Source organism: Myotis brandtii, unplaced genomic scaffold (assembly GCF_000412655.1).
Source record: "Myotis brandtii unplaced genomic scaffold, ASM41265v1 scaffold931, whole genome shotgun sequence".
NCBI lineage: Eukaryota > Metazoa > Chordata > Mammalia > Chiroptera > Vespertilionidae > Myotis > Myotis brandtii.
The window spans coordinates 1849941-1857796 of NW_005371843.1; the positions used below are offsets into that span (position 1 = coordinate 1849941).

Sequence of the window (7856 nt, forward strand, 5' to 3'; positions counted from 1 at the left end):
CTCATGGCCCCTTCCCAGCACACAGGCCTTCTTTCTCAGAAGGCCCAGAAGTCTCATTCCAAATTTGGGAGACAAAGGACTGGAAAAAGTATAAATAAAGAGAGTTTCCTCCATATTGGGGGCCCAGAATTTGAAAGACATATTTTTCTCTGGGCCTGCACAGAATTAATAATAAAATGTAACTCCTGTAGTCCGTACTGCAGTTCAGCCTTTGCTTCGGCAGGGTGCTGTAACTGTAGTCGCTGGCCAGCTTAATAAAGGCTCTTAAATCTTGATCTGAGTCCCTGGTGGTCGTCTCCATGGGTCGCCCCATTACACAATCTCTATTATAACCCCTCCCCCACATTCTCTAAATTCAAAGGCTACACTTCTGCCTCAAGGCGCTTCTGTTTTTAAAACAATCTGATTGAGATATAAATTAAGTAAAATAAACTGCACCTATTTAAAGGGTATAATTTAATGATTTGACAAATGCAGAACATTCTCATTGAGGTAGGATAGTGAGAAGCCAGGAAAATTCCTTGGCAGGTGGAATGGGGAAACAGACAGATAGCTTATTCAAACTGGCCTCAGGCAGCACCCTACTCACCTGCCTTCTTCACCCTTGCAGGGCCACTCCCTTAAGCATCAAGCCCTCAGCACAATGAGGTTCTGATCAGCATCAAATAATTTTAGGAACAAAGCCTTTGATCTGTTAACCCCAGACACAGAGTTTTGCTCAAACTACAAATAATATCTAGGCCTTGTGTTTCAGATCCAGGCCCAGAAAAGCAGCAAAACCGGATGAAGCGATGCTGTGGTTGACCTCAGGACCAGATGCATTTACCAACGACTAGCGCCAACCAATCAGTAGAGACCACACCCTGACTCAATACACTCATTTTGGTGAATCAGCGTATTAAAGGACACACCTGTAAAGCTGATGAATATTCTATTGAGATCCTACCCTGAGGCTCCCCTAAAATTCCAGCCTTTAGAAAACTGATAAAAACCCTAAGACAACGGACACTGCACATGCTCTCCCTGAAGCATGCCCCTGCCTTCTTTCTTCTAAGCTCTAAAGTTCCCACAAGACTTAAAACCAGGGGAGCAGAGGGCAGCTCCAACTTGTCTCTGGCTAACCCCCCTGAACCTGGCTCCAAGGTCTCTTCTTTGGCCTCTGTAACTTGATTCCTGAGACCACATAGGCCAGCTGTCTCACTTCTGCCTCTGAGACTTTCTTTCTGAGCAGTCCACTTGAATCTTCTCTTCCGGTGTATTTTTGCTTTGTATGTTAAGTAAACTTCTTGTGTTAGAGTTATTGGCTCTGAATCCTTTCTTTGCCACACTCAAGAACTGAGAGCCAATATCAGCAGTTACACTCATCACCCCAAAAAGTTTTCGTATGTCCCTTAGAAAAAGAAGGAATATTTATTAAATATGAACTGCTATGTACTTTGGGTTTGCTTTACTTTTTTTTCTAGTATTTTTATCATTGATTTTAGGCCTTTCTTCTTTTCTAATATAAACAGTTAAAACTATAAATCTTCCTCTAATCTCTGTTTTAGTGGTATCCCACAAATTTGGAAACATTATCTTTAATTATCACCCGTTTGAAATATTTCCTAATTCTGTTTGTAATTACTTTTTCCCCCTGAGTTGTTTAGGAGTGAGTTGTATTTCCAGATATTTGTGATTTCCTAGGTTGTTTCTGAGGGGCAGTAGAGTGTATCATCCAAAAATATGCCTCTTACGGATATTAATTATTTTAAGCTGATTACTTTTAAGAAACAAAATACTCAGAAAAAACCTTTGATCTTCCCCCTAAACAGAATTTAGATAAAGGATGAGGACCTGCTTAATGAAGGGAGATATCATCATAGATAACTATAGCTTAACCTGAACTAGTGTGTGATAAACAGGGAGGAACCTAGCAAAGCCTTTTATCAAAGTCTTCTCTGTGTCCCATTGTTTCAAGATGACCCAACAAACATTTGTTTACTAAACTTTAACTCTTTACTCATCTCCTTTTAAATTGACTTCCTTTTGAAGTCCTAGACCCCTATCATCCCCCTCTTTAGTTCAGAATGACAGATACACCTCATTATGCTTCACTTTCTGGTGAATTTTAATGTGAAGTCCTTGTGATGTTCTCCTGTTAATATGCCTTATTTGACCAGCCAGCAGAACAAAGAGGAAATAGGCAAAGTTCCCCTATCATTGCTTTGTTTGTTATTTTTTAGAAATTTATTAATTATTAGAGAGAGAGAGAGGAAGAGAAGGAGAGAGAGAGGGGAAAACATTGATTTGTTATGCAATCATCATTGGTTGAATCTTGTATGTGTCCTGACCTGGGATCCAACCTGAAACCTAGGCATGTGCCCTGGCTGGGAATTGAACCCAAGACCCTTCAATGTATGGGCCAACACTCCATCCAACTGAACCACATCAGCCAGGGCAGCTTTGTGTGTTATTTTATTTTATTTGTTTTTTATTGTGTGTGTGATTTTAAAATTTCATTTTTATTTTATTTTGCTAGTATCAGTCTTTAATGGATTGAATACACACACACACACACACACACACACACACGCACGCATGCACACGCACACACATATACTCCTGGTCCCTCCCCACCAAAGTTTGAGAAGCACTGGTTCCAGAGCACAGAAACAGCCAGAAGCAAATAAGTCAGGTGAGCTGGAAGAGAAGGCATACGTTTAATAGTTTCTACCTGTAACAAGTGCACTCATTAAGTTGTACTTAATAATAATCTCAGCAACCCCATGGGATTGATGGTATAGTCTCTTTTTTAAAAAATATATTTTTATTGATTTCAGAGAGGAAGGGAGGAGAGAGAAAGAGAGAGAAACATTAATGATGAGAGAGAGAGAGAGAGAGAGACTTTTAAGAAACAAAATACTCAGAAAAAACCTTTGATCTTCCCCCTAAACAGAATTTAGATAAAGGATGAGGACCTGCTTAATGAAGGGAGATATCATCATAGATAACTATAGCTTAACCTGAACTAGTGTGTGATAAACAGGGAGGAACCTAGCAAAGCCTTTTATCAAAGTCTTCTCTGTGTCCCATTGTTTCAAGATGACCCAACAAACATTTGTTTACTAAACTTTAACTCTTTACTCATCTCCTTTTAAATTGACTTCCTTTTGAAGTCCTAGACCCCTATCATCCCCCTCTTTAGTTCAGAATGACAGATACACCTCATTATGCTTCACTTTCTGGTGAATTTTAATGCTTATGTGAAGTCCTTGTGATTTTCTCCTGTTAATATGCCTTATTTGACCAGCCAGCAGAACAAAGAGGAAATAGGCAAAGTTCCCCTATCATTGCTTTGTTTGTTATTTTTAGAAATTTATTAATTATTAGAGAGAGAGAGGAATAGAAGGAGAGAGAGGGGAAAACATTGATTTGTTATGCAATCATCATTGGTTGAATCTTGTATGTGTCCTGACCTGGGATCCAACCTGAAACCTAGGCATGTGCCCTGGCTGGGAATTGAACCCAAGACCCTTCAATGTATGGGCCAACACTCCATCCAACTGAACCACATCAGCCAGGGCAGCTTTGTGTGTTATTTTATTTTATTTGTTTTTTATTGTGTGTGTGATTTTAAAATTTCATTTTTATTTTATTTTGCTAGTATCAGTCTTTAATGGATTGAATACACACACACACACACACACACACACGCACACATGCACACGCACACACATATACTCCTGGTCCCTCCCCACCAAAGTTTGAGAAGCACTGGTTCCAGAGCACAGAAACAGCCAGAAGGCATGAAGCAGATAAGTCAGGTGAGCTGGAAGAGAAGGCATACATTTAATAGTTTCTACCTGTAACAAGTGGACTCATTAAGTTGTACTTAATAATCTCAGCAACCCCATGGGATTGGTGGTATAGTCTCTTTTTAAAAAAATATATTTTTATTGATTTCAGAGAGGAAGGGAGGAGAGAGAAAGAGAGAGAAACATTAATGATGAGAGAGAGAGAGAGTCATTGATCAGCTGCCTCCTGCACGTCTGCCACCAGGGATCACACGCACACACATATACTCCTGGTCCCTCCCCACCAAAGTTTGAGAAGCACTGGTTCCAGAGCACAGAAACAGCCAGAAGCAAATAAGTCAGGTGAGCTGGAAGAGAAGGCATACGTTTAATAGTTTCTACCTGTAACAAGTGCACTCATTAAGTTGTACTTAATAATAATCTCAGCAACCCCATGGGATTGATGGTATAGTCTCTTTTTTAAAAAATATATTTTTATTGATTTCAGAGAGGAAGGGAGGAGAGAGAAAGAGAGAGAAACATTAATGATGAGAGAGAGAGAGAGTCATTGATCAGCTGCCTCCTGCACGTCTGCCACCAGGGATCAAGCCCGCAACCCAGGGCATGTGCCCTTGACCGGAATTGAACCTGGGACCCTTCAGTCTGCAGGCTGGCGCTCTATCCACTGAGCCAAACTGGCTAGAGCAGTGGTATAGTCTTGACTTTACAAAGGAGGACAAAAAAAACTCAGAGAAGATAATGAACTCGCCCCAATGGAGCCAGGAATCAAACCAGGCTGTCTTTGAATTTTCAGTCCCTCTAAGATCTTCACATTGGATCATTGTCCTGTCAGTGTCCTTCTCTTGTCTATCAATACCTATGATCATAGTTCATTCTGGGACCAGCTGTTCCAGAGCCCACGGTCCTGCATTGCTTCTCACATGTCCTCAGCAGTCAGTTCACTCATCTTTTACTAAGTCAGAAAAAAGAGTCTGTTTTCTAACCCAGTGGAGCATGGTGTGTCTCATATGTCAAAAAGAAAGGTTAAAACAATATCAGCAACCGCTTCCTCATTTCCCATCCACATACACACACACACACACACACACACACACACACACACACACACTGCAAACACGTAAAATAAGTTCTGCTCTCTCCCTCTCACTGGAGTAGTCAGGTATTTTCCTGGCTTGAATTGCTTTCCCTTCTGTTAATGTGCTTTTAAAAAAAATAATAGTTTATTTTTTATCATAAACTTTTATGGTGAGTTTTTTATCAAAAACTTTTTCTCAGAAACTATTAATCAAGAAAGCATTTTACAAGACATTTTTTAGTTTTATTTTTCAAATAAAGAAAGATGCCTGAATTCAAATGAAAACATGAGTAGATTTAAAAGGAGAAAAAAATCAAAGATATTCATGATAGTGATATGATTTACAATGGGAGGCAGAGCTTTTGGATAAAACAAAGTGTTGCTTGAACAATGAATCCTTAGACATGTGTACCAATTTAATGCCTTTTCATTCTGCAATTTCAAAAAGCTTAAAATCATTAAATTAAATAGAGATTTAGTGGGGCCAGGTCTTCTCTTTTCTTCATTTTGAAGGACCAATAATTAAAAAATTAATTAGAGGTAACTTGAGAAAAAGGGTTTTGTCTAGCATCATAAAGAGAACAGCTATTGAACACGTTTAGCATACATGAAAACTTTACATAATGTTATTTAATTTAAGCCACATAACATCCCAAAAGGTAGGAATTTTTTTTATCCTGCTTTATTGATAGGAAATTGAGGCCCAGGGAAGTTAAGTAACTAGCATCAGGCTTCGAAGTTAGTAATGACGAGATCAGAAGAGAAACTGCATGTGTGAGTGCGAAGCCCATGCAAACTCTTGATATTCTATTTTACAGGATTAAAACATAAGCAAAAACCAGCTGTTAAACTCATTAACTCTGGGATCTCTACTTTGTTAAATGACTTTATTTGATGCAGAATGAGGCTCTTAGAATCACATCCACTGGGAACTTTTTCTCACTTTGTCTACATGTTTGCATTGGACTATTTAAAAAGTTAAGAAATGTAGATAATTTCTTTTGGCAAAAGAGTTGCCTAATATTCATTGTTGAATTCAGGAGGCAATTGGACAATTGTTCTTCTTCTGTAGTGTGGTTGAGGATGGGAATCTACAGAAGTAGGGTTTGAGGGCTGTGCAACTTTTTAGGTGTGATATTTAGGCAAACTAGTTCATCTTTCTATGCCGAAGCCTTTCCTTTGTAAATTGACATTATGAATACCTAACTCTCAGGCTTTTTGTGAGAACAAATTAAATAATATAAACAAAGTGCTTAACACCATGTAAAGCACAGAATAAATGTTCAATGAATTGTTGCAAATTCTAAGTTAATTTAAGTAGTGATCTTGCAGCATGTTGGAAAAGGCTTTAGTGATCTTTAAAAACAAAATGCCAATAACAAAACCAAACAATAAAAGCAGTAAGCTTTCAACACAAGAGTATAAATACTCTTGAATAGCAGAACTGGTATAAAATATACAAAGAAGAGCAGTTGATTTTTAGCAGCCCTCTCATTTTCATTTTTATCCTGTAGACTTCTACTACATATAGGCAACTGAGAGATCATGTTTTGCAAGATATTGCTAATTTAAAAAAATAGTTTCACATTTATTTGTTGTAAGGGTGCAGAGATTTGTATTTATGCAAATACTGTAACAAACTGCACAAACCTTCAATACACAGATAGTCTTTTACTACAACAATGACTGCTGCCCTTACCATTATTGGGGTTTTCCTGTAGACCAGGCTCTGACCCTGCATGAGACATGAAAACAGGACACTTGGCATTAGTCAAAGTTCCTTCCCTATTCCCTGAAAGGTTGACAATACCATTATATCCCTATTTTAAGAGGCAATCTTTTTTAAAAAATATTTTTTAAATTGATTTCATAGAGGAAGAGGAAGGGAGGGAAGATAGAAACATCAATGATGAGAGAGAATCATTGATCGGCTGCCTCCTGCACGCTAATGAGGATAGAACTTGCAACCCGGGCATATGCCCTTGACCGGAATCGAAGCTGGGACACTTCAATCCGAAGGCCGACTCTCTATCCACTGAGCCAAACCAGCTAGGGCTAAGAGGCAATCTTTTAAGCACACAACTTTGAAGCCAGAATGTCCTGGGTTTGATTCTTACTTCTTGCACTTAGCTGCTAGCCTTGGACAAGTTTCTCGATTTCTCTGAGCCTGCTTCCTGATATAAAATGAGGACAATATCCATTTTATGGCTTTTTTTGCATTAATTAAGGAAGGTAACAATTACCTGAAGCATCTTTAATGCAGCACCTCTCAACAAGTGGTACCCACAATTGTTTTTATTTTGTAAAAGAGGAAACTGAGAATTATTTGTAGGCGTGGAGCTGGATCCCAGATCTGTCTGATTCTTAGGCCAGCGTTCTTTATTGATTACAACATAAGATAAGTAAATTGTCTTTGATAAAGGGGATTAGGGCGAAAAAATACTTAATTTCTCCATGCCCTGCAGTGACCTGTAGATTCTTTATCGTTCACTGTTTAGCTATACTGTTATTTTTTTTTTTACTTTTTAGCAATTTGGGGCATGGAAAGTATAGTGAAAATACCTTCACACTTGTTTAGTAACCTCCCAGCCTGTCCTCAGGGTCCGACAGCAGAAGCTCACCTAATTCAACCTTCACCAGCGCACAAAACGCACCAGCGGTGCCCCGCCTAGATGTTTATATTTTCCTCCCTCGGCCACGCCCCCCGACCACGCGGGGCTCCGGCCACGCCCCCAAGCTGGAGTTCCAGGAACAGACTTGCCTAGCACCTCAGCCTGCCCACAGGGATTCCCTTTCCAGCCAATCGCGCGTGAGCAACGGGATTGCCCCTAACAAATATGGCGGGCGAGGCCTCGGTGAGGGCAGACTGATTTAACACCCAAACCCGGCGGCCAGCGAAGACAGTGGTAGCGACGCGGCCCCGAGCATGGAGGGCGGCAGCGCGGGCAACGGTGGCAGCGACAGCAGCCCCAGCGGGAGGGGCGGGG

The 7856-nt window shown here is 39.9% G+C and overlaps 1 protein-coding gene across 1 annotated transcript in view; it reads right to left on the reverse strand.

Annotated features, from left to right (window-relative positions):
- Positions 1-7398, reverse strand: part of DSCC1 (DNA replication and sister chromatid cohesion 1) — a 26258-nt gene extending 18860 nt beyond the window's left edge. Inside the window, exon 1 of the mRNA XM_014533044.1 lies at positions 7392-7398. The gene's annotated coding sequence lies outside the window, so the exon portion shown is untranslated. The remainder of the gene's footprint in view (positions 1-7391) is intronic.
- Between the last annotated feature and the right edge of the window lie 458 nt (positions 7399-7856).